At 34.6% G+C, this 15,945-nt stretch overlaps 1 protein-coding gene across 4 annotated transcripts in view; it reads left to right on the top strand.

The window, feature by feature from the left end:
- The window catches only part of FGF12 (fibroblast growth factor 12), a 564,772-nt gene that overhangs the window by 460,527 nt on the left and 88,300 nt on the right, over positions 1-15,945 (top strand). The gene's annotated exons all lie outside the window — the stretch shown is intronic.

Genomic DNA, 15,945 nt, shown 5'->3' with positions numbered 1-15,945 from the left:
TCCAGAACATTTAGTGATTACCTAATGTGTGCTTGCTATTGTGCCAGATATCAAGAATACAAAATAAATAAATGAATAAATAAATCACACTGTTCTCTAACTTTACATAACTCCCAATCTATGTTTTAAGAAAAATCACAGAAAAATGATTAAATGTGTACTTCTTATCTGGTTCATTAGTCTATCACCAGTTCTCAATACTAAGTACTAAATAATTACATATACTTTATTTCTGTGATATAATTTATCGACAAAGTGCTCAAGTCTTAAGTGTAAAACTTACGTGTAACCACTACTCAGATATATGGAACCACTGCATCACCCCCAGAAGTTTTCCTAGTGCCCCTTCACAGAAAAAAAAATCCACCAAAAATTAACTACCATTCTGATTTTAACCACATCAGTCACTTTTGTCTGTTCTTGAACTTCATATAAATGGTATCATATTACATATGCTCATTTGTATATGTCTTTTTTAATTTCAATTTAATGTTTCTAAGATTCATCATGTTTCTTTTTATTTGTTTTATTTAGTAATTGTTTTAAGACTTTATTGTTTAAAAAATGTTTTTTTTCATTTTATTTATTTGAGAGAAAGAGCGAGAGCAGGAGGGAGCACTAGCTGGGGAAAGGGCAGTGGGAGAGAGACAGAGGGAGAGAATCTTAAGCAGAATCCATGCTCTTACAACCCTGAGATCATGACTTAAGCTGAAGTCAAGGGTCAGATGCTTAACCCACTGAGCCACCCAGGCACCCCAAGACTATATTGTTTTTAGAGCAGTTTTCAGTTTATAGCAAAAGTGATGGGATAGTATGGAGATTTTCCATGGAGTTAATTTGTTTTGAGTATCTCTAGTTAGTTCATTTTTATTGCTGTTTAGTAGTAGTCCTTTATATGCATATATCACACTTTGCTTAGCCATTCTTCTGATGATGGATACTGGGTTTGGGGATATTATGAATAAAGCTGCTAGGCACATTTTAGTCTTTTTGGGGGGGTGGTGGCCATGTATAGTCATTTGTCTTTGGAATTTACATAGGAGTAAATTTCTGAGTCATATGGTTGGTGTACATTTAGCTTTAGTAGATGGTGCCAAATATATTTCCAAAGTTGTTTAATCAATTAATACTCCTATGGTACACATTTAGGAATGTAATAGTACAATAGATTTAAGGGCAGTCCAAAGCATGACTGTGTTACAAATTTAGGAATGTGATAGTATGATAGATTTAAGAGCAATCCATAGACATGACTATGGCACAAAAACTCAACTTCCTCTGGCAGAGTCAAGGTAGCTTTTCATTAATGGCAGCATTTGCATGGAGCACTCACTGCTCTAAGGGAAAGAAAAAAAAGGCAGGAGAGTAGATATCAGGTGCTGTTCTCACACAGAAAACTGTGAAAAGATATGTTAATTTGCTTGACTGTAGTAATCATTTCACTATGTATACTTATGTCAAATTATCATAGTTGTATGCCTTAAATATATACGTTTTTTTAAAATGGATAAGTAGGTCTTTCTAGGAGAATCTTGTTAAGTTGCATGAGTTGGATTGGCCTGGAATATTGGATCTGAAGCAGATTTGTGCTGTGGTGAGACAAAAGAGATTTCTGAGAAAGCGACAAAATACGTTAATTTTTGTCCCAATATATTTTCCTTGATTGATGCATCTTTAGCTTAAGATCTTTAATTTCCTTTATTGAAAACCCATTACCTTAGGTAATGACATGTTTTCTCCCAGAAGAAATAGTATCCCTTGCTTCTGCTTTTTCTAGATATCAGTATCTAGACACTAATAATTAAATATCACACACTTGATTTCTGCAGCTACAAGAATTCTTTCTCTCCAGAAGAAGAAGAAGAAAAGAAAAAGGTCTTTGGCTCTTGTGTATTTAATTTTCTATGTTTGATTTTAAATAACAAACATCTTGGGGCGCCTGGGTGGCGCAGTCGGTTAAGCGTCCGACTTCAGCCAGGTCACGATCTTGCGGTCCGTGAGTTCGAGCCCCGCGTCAGGCTCTGGGCTGATGGCTCAGAGCCTGGAGCCTGTTTCCGATTCTGTGTCTCCCTCTCTCTCTGCCCCTCCCCCGTTCATGCTCTGTCTCTCTCTGTCCCAAAAATAAATAAAAACGTTGAAAAAAAATTAAAAAAAAAATAAATAACAAACATCCAAATTATGCTTTTCCTTTGTAGCTCAGCATAAATTTAAAAAATCTTCAAAGTAGAATTATTTGTCCCAGAATTTATTCAAGTTTTTTAAGTTTATTTATTTATTGTGAGAGAGAGAAAGAGAGTACAAACGGAGGAGGGGCATAGAGACAAGGAGAGACAGAATCCTAAGCTGACAGTGCAGAGCCCAGCGCAGGGCCATGTCCCATGAATGAAACCATGAGATCATGACCTGAGCCGAGATCAAGAGTCAGACACTTGACCGACTGAGCCACCCAGGAGGCCCTTCAGTTTTTTAAAGCATGAAGAAAACATCTATTTTACATGTTCAGATTCTCCAGAAAAAGATGTTTGTAGATACAATCCCCTATTAGTTTTGATAACGAGTATATCTACATTTCTAAAGAGCAATTTTCTAAATCTTTATAATTATCATTGAATTAGTGTTAGCAGGAAATAAAAATTATTCTCATTAATTTAGGTATATAATGTATGATCAGAACTTAAGGCAGAAATATACTTTATAATTTAATTTCTATGATACTTAAATATTATTTATCAAAAATCACAGTTTTTAATTGTGGCATTATTTTCTCTTGAGGTGTGTAATAGTAAGTGGATTTTTCTCTGGTGAAAAATTATGAAGGTGACTTGTTTTCTCATCTTGACTGTAACTTACATCAAACCCATCAAAATAATGGCTCTCAATTTTTTCCTGTGTGTTTACTTAACAAGCTAAGTATCTAGCATTTAATGCTAGAATATATCCCACAATTGAAAGCGTGTTTCTGGGAATGTTTTTCTCTTGACCAAATGTGGCATATTCAGGGCTAAAGAACCAAATTTAAAAGATTATCAGAATAAACAGACATAGAAGGTCCTACCTTGGCATCCCCTGAAAAGTTAGGTTGTGTGTCAGATTTACTATAAGCCCACATTTAATATAAATGTTATTGGAATTCTCAGTGTTTCCAATATTAAGAAGAATCTAGAATTGAGTGTATATATATGAATCAATAATTTTGTTTTTAAAAAGTCTTTTAAAATATCAGAGCAATGACATCTATGTCTAAAACATTCTTATGTTCTGGTTAGACTCTCTCATTGGTTGGAACTTTTTTGGAGTATATTGAAGATGATGAAGCCATTCAATGTCTTTGATGCAAAGTACTTAAAAGAAGCCCTAAACCGCCTTTGGTCAGTGTGACATAAAAAATGGATAGAATGTGTTATAATGATTGCCTCATTGTTCAGACAGCATTGAGAAGGCCACCTTTTTTGTAGTCACAATGCCATCAGAGGAAACGAGGGGTTTGTTCTTTCCATTCTGAAGATACTTTGTAAACAGTCTCCACTTATCAAAAGAATCAGAGCAAATAATGTCTTTTCAAGCACCACACAAAAATAATCTATGTTCACTAGCAACTAAAGCAAGAGTTTTCAGTCATTCATAAGAATAAGATTCTATGTGTTGGGGGGGGGGAAACTCTTCTATTCCTAACGTCTTTATATTGCATGTATAAAGATAATATTTCGGACCCTACCCACTGCTCATAAAATGTAGAGTAATACTTTCCTATATCTTAAATACACTGGGGGAGCTGAGTCAGGAAATTGTACCACACATTTGACTCACAGGAATTGTTTGACTAAGCTCTATCTTTTACTCCCATGTTTATTGAATACCTGCTGTATGCACTGTTGTATAGAAGCATAATTGAAGACAAGTTTTTAAAACAGAATACTGGATTTGCACCTGATTTTTCCATAATAGTATTTTATTAATTCATCTTGCATTCAATGAATGTCTGCTTTGTGAAAAGACACTCTGCCAAGGGCCATTAAGGTTATTTCACATACCCTCTCTCAAAGAGTTCATGATTATAATTAAGGTAGTGTAGTGTGTTGACTTACATAGACTTTACAATAAAAAAGTATCTCCACATTCATTGTTGAATAATTAGAACAGTTCCACTTTTGTCAACAGTTCCATGGTTGACAGATTTATCATGATTTGTACATTTGATAACCAAATCTTATGTCAAAAACAGCTGCTAAGACTAAAGTATTGAAAACTCTTGGCTAACCAATAGTTAATCACTGACTGTAATGGTAGCTAAAATGTAGCAATAGTAAATATGGTTCATCAACTAGGTAGGATTTGGTGACAGACCAACTTAATTATGTTTAATTCTGAAAAATTGCCTTCTGATATATATAATCTATAGTTATATAATGACTATTAGTCCAGAATACTATTAAAGGGAAACTTTTGGATCATAAACAATACAACAATAAAAACAAAAGCACACCTTAACCATCTGAGATACTCAGGATAACTTAAAGCCACATTCCAGAGAATGTGATAAGTATATTCAGTGTTAATCCTTGTACAACATGAATAGTGATACTTCCTACATTCAGATAACTTGAAGATGTCAGGATAGATGAAAGCAGTTGCATGGAGAACACGAAAAATGTCATATCAGGCCACATCTATACATCTCAAGATAGCTTCAAAGAACATATTTGGTAATTATCAAGGTTGTCCTCCACGACAATGTTTTAATTTCAGTGTATATCTTAAATATGTCCAGGTTCTTTAATGGCTGTTCATTAATTTCCCATTTGTGATTTCCATTTCAATCCCCATTGAACTTGTATATCATACCTAATGGATGAAATCCATCCTTTGGGAAATAGATGTTGATAATTTGGGTCCACTGATACCAAATACTAGTAACCAACAGAAAAAAAAAATATATCCCTCCCTAAGAGTTTGTATGACTGATCATAGAAGATAAAAGGAGAAAGCGGGGCACCTGGGTGGCTCAGTCAGTTAAGCGTCCGACTTGGGCTCAGGTCATAATCTCACCCTTCCTTATTTCGAGCCCACGTCAAGCTCTGTGCTGACAGCTTAGAGCCTGGAGCCTGTTTCAGATTCTCTGTCTGCCTCTCTCTCTGACCCTCTCCCCCCTCCCCCTGCCTCGTGTACACGTGCCCTCTCTCTCTTTCTCAAAAATAAATAAACATTAAAAAATTTTAAAAAGGAAAAGAAGAAGAAGAGGAGTCTTGAAAGGTCAGATAGTTTAATTTGTTAAGCAGTATGTGGGCTCCTAATAAAGAATGTCTTCAGATATTGATGGCAGCAACTCTACTTTCAGGAGCTAAACATTTTTCATTGTCAACATCCTTCATATTGGTAAGGTCTTATTTAAAGCCAAATTCTACCGCACTTATCTGGTCTTAGTCTCTCCACGAAGCCACACAGAAATTGTTGACTGGCTCTTCCTCTTAAGTGCTTTCCATATTTAATGTGGTCAGTTTTTCATACATTCCTCATTACATTTGGTAGAATCAATAAACATAAAACAAAAACATTAATTAAGTTCTTGACCCTGAATTGTCATGTTCCTACACTGACCTTTAGGTGTGTTTTTCAGAAAGCTGTCAGCAAAATGTGTGCCATCTTACAGACCCACGTTCCTGGTATTCTCTCCTTATACTGTTTTGACAGTGAAAGAAGTTGGCTGACCTTTAAATAGTATTGTATGCATGCTTGTGAGGAGAGCAGAGTCTATTGAGCCAAATCTGCTTGCATGCATGGGTAACCACAAAATACAATGACCTTTAAGCTAATAGACTCTGAATGTTTTTGTACCCAGGTAGAAAGACAAAATTGCTTATCAATTTAGTACTTTATAATGAAGAAATAATTCTTCAGTACTGAAGTCTTTTTGGGAGGCCAAATTAGTAAATCTGCTTGTTGAGTATTTGGGATTAGTCTGGAAATGTGCCTACAGGATTGGGCAGGCAGCATTTGTCAGCGTGTCTCAGCACTCTCACAGATCACCCAGCTTCCATGCTCAACATTCCTTCTGTTTCTTGGAAGTTGCTTTAGGTTTCCTTATCACTTGAACATTTATATCAATTGGAACCAGCCACTACATGGGAAAGCCTGTCATAATATCTGAAGAATGAGTTCTTCAAATCTTTAGTCAAGGAGAGTATGCCTCCAGCTACAAAATATTAACACTTTCAGGACTCCATAGGCGGCAGAGTACAAGATTCAGTGTAATTTATATTTACAATGGTTATGCTTGGTGCTGAGTCCCTGAAAATTCCCTGTACAAAAGGATTGGCCTCAGTTATATATTTCCCCCTTACTATATAATTATATTCGCTCCCTTTGTTGAAGATCAGCTTTTTCCTATCTTGCTTTTAGTGGTCATTGTTGTCATCTTTGGTCTGAGTGAGTCTTTTTTCTACTATTTTTGTACTCATACTAGTAATTATTATTCTAAGAAGATAAATGATGATATTCACATTTTCTGATATTCATATTTTTAATTCATGAGTATTTACTGTGGATTGGAGCATGCTTTTTGAAGAATCATTTTCAAACTAGAGTTATCATTTCTAGTTGATGTTTTGAGATTATGTTTATGTTCTGAAGGTATTAAAAACATGACAATTTCTAATGAGATGGAATTTCCAAGGAGCCAGGAGTTCTAGAGACTTGGATATAAATTCTTAAAAAGTACCTAATGTTTTGGCTTTGATGACTATTGACACAATCACAACAGTATCCCAAGCAAACTTACTGAAAGTTGATGAGCAAAGTAGATATGAAATGGAAAACTCCAGAGGCACCTGGGTGGCTCAGTTAAGCGAGCACCCAATTCTTGATTTCAGCTCAGGTTATGATTCCAGGGTCGTGAGATCGAAGCCCATGTCAGACTCCATGCTGGGCCTGGAGCCTGCTTAAGATTCTCTCTCTCTCCCTCTGCCCCTCTACCCCACTCATGCTCTCTCTTTCTAAAAAGAAAGTAATAATAATAATAATAATAATAATAAATATAAAATAAAATAGAAATGGAAATCTCCAACTCTAAAATCAAAACTTCATTCATCTTACTAATTACATTGGTTTTTACTATTATATTTATTTAGTCTTTTAGTGGATAAGTTCCATGAACCAAAGACTTGGTTGTTACTCTTAACTCTAGGAGGTCTGGCAGAGGTAAAGTTTTCTCTGGTCTGAGAAGACCTGTCTAAACCTCCAAGAATTGTTATTGCCCTCCCTCTCTTAATCTCCTCCTACACTTATTGCTATGATTATTATTCTAACACAGGCCAACTGCATTAAATTCTACCATTTCCTGGTCTCCCATATGGTTACCATGCAAATTCCTTAAGAGCAAGGACTATGACTTTACATCTTTCTGTTGTCAGTGCTCTCCATCCTATCTGGCATACCCAATAAAGTTCTGCTGAGTAAATAGTAAATTGTGCTTGAGCAAATGTGCAATTATTGCCTGCTTACATATTTCTGAGGTTCATGCTTAGCAGAAAGGGGCGTCAATCACAGTTACAATGGGACTCTTGAAATTATAATCTTCAAAAGGGGGAAAATGTTGGTTTGTTTGGGAGATAGAATCCTGTCTGTGAGGAGAAAATAGCCACTTGACTCAGAGAAAGTTCAGACACATAGGGGTCTGGATCCATAGGGTAAAACTATACTAGTAGCTGTACCTATTGGGTTTGTCTGTCAACATGAATTTTAAATTAAAAAAAAAAAAAGAATCATGTAGGCTTGGGTTCTGGATCTCAAAATCAGCATTTGTTTTGGCTTCATTTGATCCGGTTGTGCATGCCTTCTTTCATGTTTATCAAACTGAAATTTTTCAACTACTTTCAAATGATGCATTACCTTTTGAAGAGGTAATATATCCACTTAACTCAAAACCACAAGATATGAAACAGTATTCATTAAAAAGTCTCCATTCTACCTGTCTTCGGCAACTCTTTCCTATAGGCTATCAATTTATGTGTAGGCTATAGGGTTTTGTTTTCATATGTAAACAGATATGTCTATTTAACCCACTTTATTACAAAAGGTAGTCACACTATCACTCCACTTTTCATTTTCCACTTAGCTACATTTCTTGGAGATCATCCCATACCAGTACACAAGAAGCTTCTGTACTTTTTAAGCCATGTGGTATTGCATTATAGATTTAGTCATACATGATTTTTTTCAGGCCCATATTGGTGAAGGTTTGCTAGGTTTTGTTTTTGTTTGTTTGTTTGTTTTTTGCTGTTATAAACAATAAGTGTCATTAAACAAAATTATTTCTGCACATTTTAAGGTATATCTGTAAACTACTAAAAGTGAAATGGAAAGCAGAACATTTGTGCTTTTGTATTGTCAAAAACTCCATAGAATGGTACAGATTTACACTCCCTAAAGCAATATATGACAGTGCCAGTTTTTCCCCAGCTTCACTAACACAATGAAATTTGATGGGTGAAAAATTTTGTTCATTGTGGTGTTGAGTTTTACTTCACTTAAGATATATAATTTTTATTATATTGCAAGATAAATGGCTAACAGCTGTCTTAATTTGATTTTTTTTTTTTTTTTTGGTCATAGTCTTTGTCTTTGTTTGTGTTTAGATCTTTACCTTTTACTTATTGATTTAAAGGAACTCTTTATATATTATGAAAATTGGTCCTTGGAAATGCTTCCTATTTTTCTTCTTAACTTTTGACTTAGTTAATGTTGCTTTTTGTGGTACAGAAATGTTTGCATTTTCATGAATACCAAGTATTTGACAAACTTGGCAACAAGATGATATCAACATTTTTTAAAATCTTTCTTTTATAGCTTCTGAGATTTTTAAAAATCACACTGAAAATGCCTTTCTTACTCTGATGTCATTTAAATTCATTGAAAATGTGTAAATTATGATTTTAAATGTTATGCTTAAATCTTATATATTGGAATTTATTCTGAGATTTTTTTTTTCCATAAAGCTACCCAAGTGTTTCAACACAATTTCTTAATTAATTCATCTTTTCTCTGGTAATATGAAATGCCACCTTAAATGTACACATATTCTTTACTTATTTGGATTCTGTACTTTTAGGCTGCTTTATTGTACTGATTCAGACTGAGTGTTTGTTGACATCTTTAAATAGCTGCATAAGCACATGGTATTCTTTTGTAACCTCAGAAGCATTTTGATGTTTTCTTAATATAGATCCTAAAAATTTACTATTAACATTTGGGATACCTGAGTGGTGCAGTCGGTTAAGCGTCTGACTCTTGGTTTTGGCTCCGGTCATGATCTCATAGTTCATAGGTCTGAGCCCTATATTGGGCTCTGTGCTGACAGTGTGAAGCCTGCTTGGGATTCTCTGTCTCCCTCTCTCTCTCTCTCTCTGCCCCTCCCCTGCATGCTCTCTCTCAATAAATAAATAAACATTAAAAAAAATTCCTAAGTATGTTGTATCTTTTCCCATACTCTTTTATAAGGGAGGTTATTTGTATACAGAAAAGATAATTATTTCTCTATAATTATTTTATACTGAGCCAACTTTTACTAAATTCTCTCATTGTTTTTAATAGCTGCTCAGTAAAATTCACTTTTTTTAAAAGGTGAACAATTTTAACAGCTGCAAAGTAGTATCTTTATAATAATACTGATTTTATCTCCTTAATCTCTTTTTTCTAAGACCTTTTTCTCTTACTCAATTATATGGCTAAGTATTTACAGGAGAATGAAGCAGTGTTTAAATAGTCGGGGTCAGTTTAGGTTTTTTAGATAGATTTTGACAAGTTTCTCTTTCTTCTTTGATAATCCATGTGTTAGACTTTCTGTTTTTGTTCATTTTGTTACAGTATCGTCAATTGTATCCAGGTTTTATATTAATTTTCAGAATTTATTAAAATCATCTCTCTTGATTCTTTTATTTTCCCTGATTATTATTTCCTTATTGTTTCTTACATTGGATATTTGTGCCTTTTCCCTTTATGTTTGATTGGGATGTTGCAGTAGTTTTGAGTGGGGTAATTTTGACACCCCTTGCCCCAAAGAACAAGTGACAAGGTCCATAGACGTTTTTGGTTGTTACAGTGGGGTAAGTGGAGAGGCACTGGAATCCAGTAGATAGAGGCCAAGGATGCTGTTCCACATAATGCAAGGACATCACTTACAACAAAGAATGGTCTTCCCTGAATACCAAGGTTAAGAAATCCTGGCAGCTACAGATATTTCTTATATTAATAGTATTTTATTTTTCAAAGATCTGCTTTTGTATTTATTGACTAATTCTATCATTTCCTTTCTAATTCATTGATTTCTGTTTTAATAATTTTAATAGTGTTCCTTCTGCTTTCCTTAGGCTTCATTAATCTTTTAACTAATTTCTAAAGATGAATGCTTAATATTTATTTTTGTACTTCTTTTTGTACATAAATATTTAATGCAGTGATTTATGTTTCTGAGCAATGTCTCAACCATGCCCCATAGACTATGATGCAGTATATTTTCATTATTGGTATTTAGATTAAGTAGTATAATTTTTGTATTGATTGCTTTTTTGGCTGAGGATATACTTATAAATATTGTAAAATACCAGGCTTTGTTTTCCAGTTTTATTATTAGTTCTGTCACTATATGACCAGAGAATGTTGTCCTTATTCTTTCTCTGGTTTTATTTATGTTTTGTGTGTAACCATAAATAAGTCAGTTTTTATGAATGTTCTATGGTCGTTAGTAAAGAAGATCCACTTTCACTTTTTATTGTGGTATGCCTTATTTATTAGTGTTCAAATTTATGAAGGTTGTTATTATGCTATTTGGTACCTATCTGAGTATAACTCCTTAATATGTATAGTTTTATTAAAATGTATTTTAGAAATTTAAGTGACAGTTCTTGCCTTTTTAAAACACTTTTCTTTTTGCCTTGAGTTCAGCCTCATTTATTAGTAAGACAGTGACTTTTGTTTTCCTTTTGTTTACATTTGCCTGACATATTTTGTTGCCATTATTTTATTTCAAATTTTCTCAAGCATTTTGTTTTAGGTGTGTTTCCTCTATTTAGCACATAGTGGGTTTTGCTGCTTGATTCAACTTGAAAGTCTTTTTCTTTAATATGTCAGTTTAACCTACACGCGTTTTATTCTGTAAAGAATTTTTTCATGACAACCATGAGCCACTTGGAGCTATTAATAGGGAATATATACTATAGTTAATTATAATTGTATCATATTTTTTCATATTCTGCTTTTCTGTCTTTAAAGTTTTTTGTACTCCGTTTTGCCTACTGTAATGTACGCGTGTATGCGTGTGTGTGCGTGTGAGTGTGTGTGTGTGTGTGTGTGCGCTTCTGTTTGTTGTAAGAGTGATATTCTGGACCTAGTATAACTTTTATGTTCTAAATACTCTCAGTCCTCTGTTTCTGTGAATGATATTTGATTCTCCACTATAACCAATGATGGAATTAATATCTTTCCTTTTAATATTTCTCTTTCCTCTGCTTCTGCACCTGATTTTAGTTAATTATATAATCTTTTAGAGTTTTACTTTGAACTGTTAAGTAGACTTATACTCCATTACTCATTCTGAGGTATTAAAAATATCCCTTAACCCTGGGATTAGAAGTCTGAAAATGACCATTCTTAATCACTCTCCCCTGACGAGGCTATGTATTATTTACATTCTCTTCTGTCACCTCAATCCTTACAATACGTTTAAATCTTTGTTCCACAAATAAGTAGATTCAGCTTTCAGTACTAATATTTTCACACAGTCTTTCCAAAAATATATCTCTGCTGTGTGAAATTCTTCAAGAAACACCAATGAGAACAGTATTCCCTGTATCTTACGTGTTAAAAAATGTTTTTGTGAGGGGCGCCTGGGTGGCTCAGTCGGTTGAGCGTCCGACTTCGGCTCAGGTCATGATCTCGCAGTTCGTGGGTTCGAGCCCCGCATCGGGCTCTGTGCTGACAGCTCAGAGCCTGGAGCCTGTTTCAGATTCTGTGTCTCCCTCTCTCTCTGCCCCTCCCCCACTTGCACTCTGTCTCTCTCTCTGTCTCAAAAATAAATAAACATTAAAAAAAAATGTTTTTGTGTCAGTGTTTGTACTCAAACAACACAGTGGCTGGATATTACATACTTGGATTTTTCCTTTTTTCACATGAAGATTTTGTGGCCTCTACTCCACTGCCTTCTAGAATTGAATGTTGCTGTGGAGATATCTAAGGTCAGCTTTATTTTTTTCCCTCCTGGTAATTGAGTTGTTCTTATTTCTTGACAGCTCCAAAGGATTTTTTCTTTATCCTTGAGGTTAGTTACTTTAAAAAGACATATCTAAAAAAAAAAAAAAAAAAAAACTTGGCCTTTTCATGACCAACAGCATAATGATAACATCATAAAATGAAAAACTATAAGTAATATAAAAAAGGATAGATAAGGAGCTCTGGGAAATTGGAAGGAGTTTTATTTTTTAACTGAAAAAATAGCGGGTTAAGTTTTTCATAGGATTTAAGCTGAGACTTGAAGAATTAGGACATGGGAAACTGGGAGGGAGCAGGACTCAGGTGGATGGAAATGGGAAATTGTATGCTATCATCACTGTGCATGAGGTCATCTATATTACTAGATTCTGAGCACCTTGAAGTCAATAAATACTTCTGCTCTGTGTTTTTATCCCTTCCAACTCCCAGCATGATCCTTTGCATGGAATAGGAGCTACATCAATATTTATCATTGCATATTGTTATCCTTATTTGTAGCAGATAAACATATGTAAAATGTTTTTCACAGTAAGAAATGATTTTATCATCAGAAAATCATCTTAATTCACTGAAAACTCAGTATTCCCAAATAGAGAGAGGATATCAGGGAAAATCAGGCAAATCATCTTAGCCTTGCTATAACATTGATTTCACTTCTCTTTTCTGAATGACAATTATTTTCAGCTCTGGGCTACAAAACCCCAAAAAGTTCGTTCATATGTGGTAATTAGATATAGGATTCATCACTCATTGTGCTTCTATTGAATGACAAACATATGGAAAAATCAAGCATGAATGCACCTGTTTTTCCCTATTTCCTCTGAGCCTTCAGCACACTAATGGATTTCCATAAGGGTAGGGATTTAACTTGCATAAGGTCTATGAAAAATTTATAAGACAAGTTTCCTTGTTGAATTCCTCTCAACCAGCAAGACCAGGTCTTGAACTTCCATGAAAAGACTTTATTATTTCTGAGAGCTTCACCCCCACACAACTTACTGTCAAATACAACTCCCTCGCCTTTCATTTTGCTCACTCCTACCAAGCCCTCAGGTATTCACTTGCTGAAACTTGCTTGTGACTTGAGTTGCATGGTCAGCAGGATTAATGGTCTATCACACACTTGGAGAACTCTTTCTAGAATAAGCTTCACATAATTAATGCTTTTGTCCTAAATTGGGATTAAAAAGCCGACTGAGTTGCAGTAATTTCTCCGATCATCAGTCTCCTCACTAAAATTCAGTGTAGGAGTTCAGGGATTTGTCCTTAGTTCCTTAGATGGAAGAATAAGTATATTGAAATCAGTAGTTCTGAGATAGTGCAAACAAAATGAATCCATTTGCATGTTGTTGTTTTTTTTTTCTTACAGTTAATCTTGAGAGTGTGATAATGCATGAGGGCTATCATTGGTATACAAGTCAAAGAGAGAATGAATAGAAAGGAGCTAGCATTTTTTTCATCTCATGGATACGTATTGGGCTCCATTGATACTTTTGAGTCCCGCATGTCTCTAGATGCTGTACATGGGCATAATGTCATTTTGCAAGTACAAAGACTAGGAAACGTTCTGCACTGAGTGAGCTCATTCTGTGGGGTTGACACTTTGGTTGGTATGATTCTATAAAACCTCTGCTCCTTCCAGAATGTTGGGCTACCTTCCCAATTGAGTACTGTTTGTAGGGAATTTCCTTCCCATCAGGTTTGAAAGAATTAGATCACCGTAGGCTTGACTTGGGATGAACACCAGCCATCCCAGCACTATCCACAGATTGCCATTGATAAGGTTTTTCAGAAGGATTAGATGTGGAATGACCTGGGGAATTCACTGAGTTAAACTTTGGAACCTTTGAAGCTGCTTTAGGATGATAAAGTAATGTAATTGTAACAAATACCTTGGATCCATTCCCAGCTTTGTTACCTTCTAGAGATAGCTCACTTCATTCCCTGAGTCTCCATTTACAGTGCTGTCTAGTGGCAGAGTGTTATGCATATCAAATAAGATAATTGAAGTCTTTTTTTCAATGAAACTTTTTTTTTGTCCATCCCTCTTATTCTATAGGTAATAAAACTGAGGCCTGACGAAAGAAAACAACTCACCTCAGAGATACCAGATTGTTAGAGAAAGAACCTGAACCAACAGATTAATAGATAAATTTATTCCCCATCCATTGCCTTCATTGTAGTAGGAAAGAACAGCCATGCATATAAAGTCTGGGTTTCAAAGATATACCCTTGTGAGTGGGAAGTCACAGGAAAAAAGTCTTTGATTTACTACTGAATTCAGAGATATTATGGAGCCTTTGTCTGAATTTAGTTCAAATGAATATTTATTGAGAATTAATTGTGTCTGAGGCATTGAGCAATGAAATGAAACCAGAAGTCCATCAGAGGAATTAGCTCTGCATACCATATGCAGTAAGCACTACTGAATTTGGTGTCTATTTTCTGAAGTCAGTAATTCATAATGTTTGAGCTGTTCAATCTAGTCTTGCTGCTTGGTTGTTTTCTAGTTTTACATACACCTGCTTTCACTGTAACATCCTTAATTTAAAAACATGAAAGTACAATTTTAAAGTGTTTATCTTGAGTTCCATAGAGCGTCTCATAACTCAAGTTCTTATCTTTTTCTTTGCTATTGATGCTCTGTGACTATTGATTTTTAAATATTAGCTTAGTGAAAAGGGGGCCTATCACTTGTCCAAATAAGCAGTTTAAGATTTTCCATGGATTTCAAGGTTTGTTCAGTATGGCAGAAAGCTGTATCAATAATGTATCAACAACATTTAAAATAAAGAGAAGAGTTAAGAATTCTGCCAGACATAATTGCTGAGGCCGGAGAGAATGGTGTAGCTTTTCCCTTCACAGATAAAATTAATCAAGGATATTATTCCAGGCGAACTTTCAGTTTTTGACATTTAATCAAATTTAGCAATGCCTAGAGACTATAAATCTAAACTATTTAATTCAGGTGCTTAAAGATTAGAAAGGTAAATGATTTTCTTAAGTAGGTCATCCTTAGCTTACAGTGCTTAGTTTTTATTAAAGCTTTCATTTCTTGTTTTGGAAATTCTAAGATCATATCTACAATCTTTATTTTTCAATTCTGTTTTCACAGACTGAGAAGCCATCTTTCCTGATATACTAAATTAATCTGATTTGTCATTCCTTGCATTTCAGGGTTTCCTCCTGATCTCTTAAAATTATACATTGAGGTTTTACCCTTGTGACAGTAAAAAAAAAAAATAAAGGGATAAAAAGGAAGAATCCTTCTTTTTCCCCCCACCTAAAATTCCAGGTCAGTCTGACACAGGATTTCTTCAAAATTAACTGTGGATACTCAAGAAAATTAAATAACAACCTTTGTTTTTTCCTGCTGTGAGAAAGAAACAGAGAATCTTTCTTTGAAATTCTGAGAATCTGAGAATATTTACCTCCAGGTCTGTTTAATTGTTGTTACTGAGAGTTTCTTACTAGTAGCTCTGCATCAAAAGCATTTTTCTCTAATTCTTGCCAGGTTATAATATTATCATTACCATTTCTCATGGTGCATTTTACACATTTGTTTATTAGGCAATGAACTAAATATTTGAGGGTACTCTGTCCCCTCCAATGACATGAGGTATAAAATATGCCACAGTGGTACAAAAAAAATAAAAAAAAAAACATAAATCAACATACTCTTGATTT

The sequence above is a fragment of the Puma concolor genome, chromosome C2 (assembly GCF_028749965.1).
Source record: "Puma concolor isolate L17-30 chromosome C2, mPumCon1.1.hap2, whole genome shotgun sequence".
Classification (NCBI taxonomy): Eukaryota; Metazoa; Chordata; class Mammalia; order Carnivora; family Felidae; genus Puma; species Puma concolor.
The sequence above is the reverse complement of the archived record's forward strand: the minus strand, read 5'-3'. Positions and strand labels throughout refer to the sequence as shown.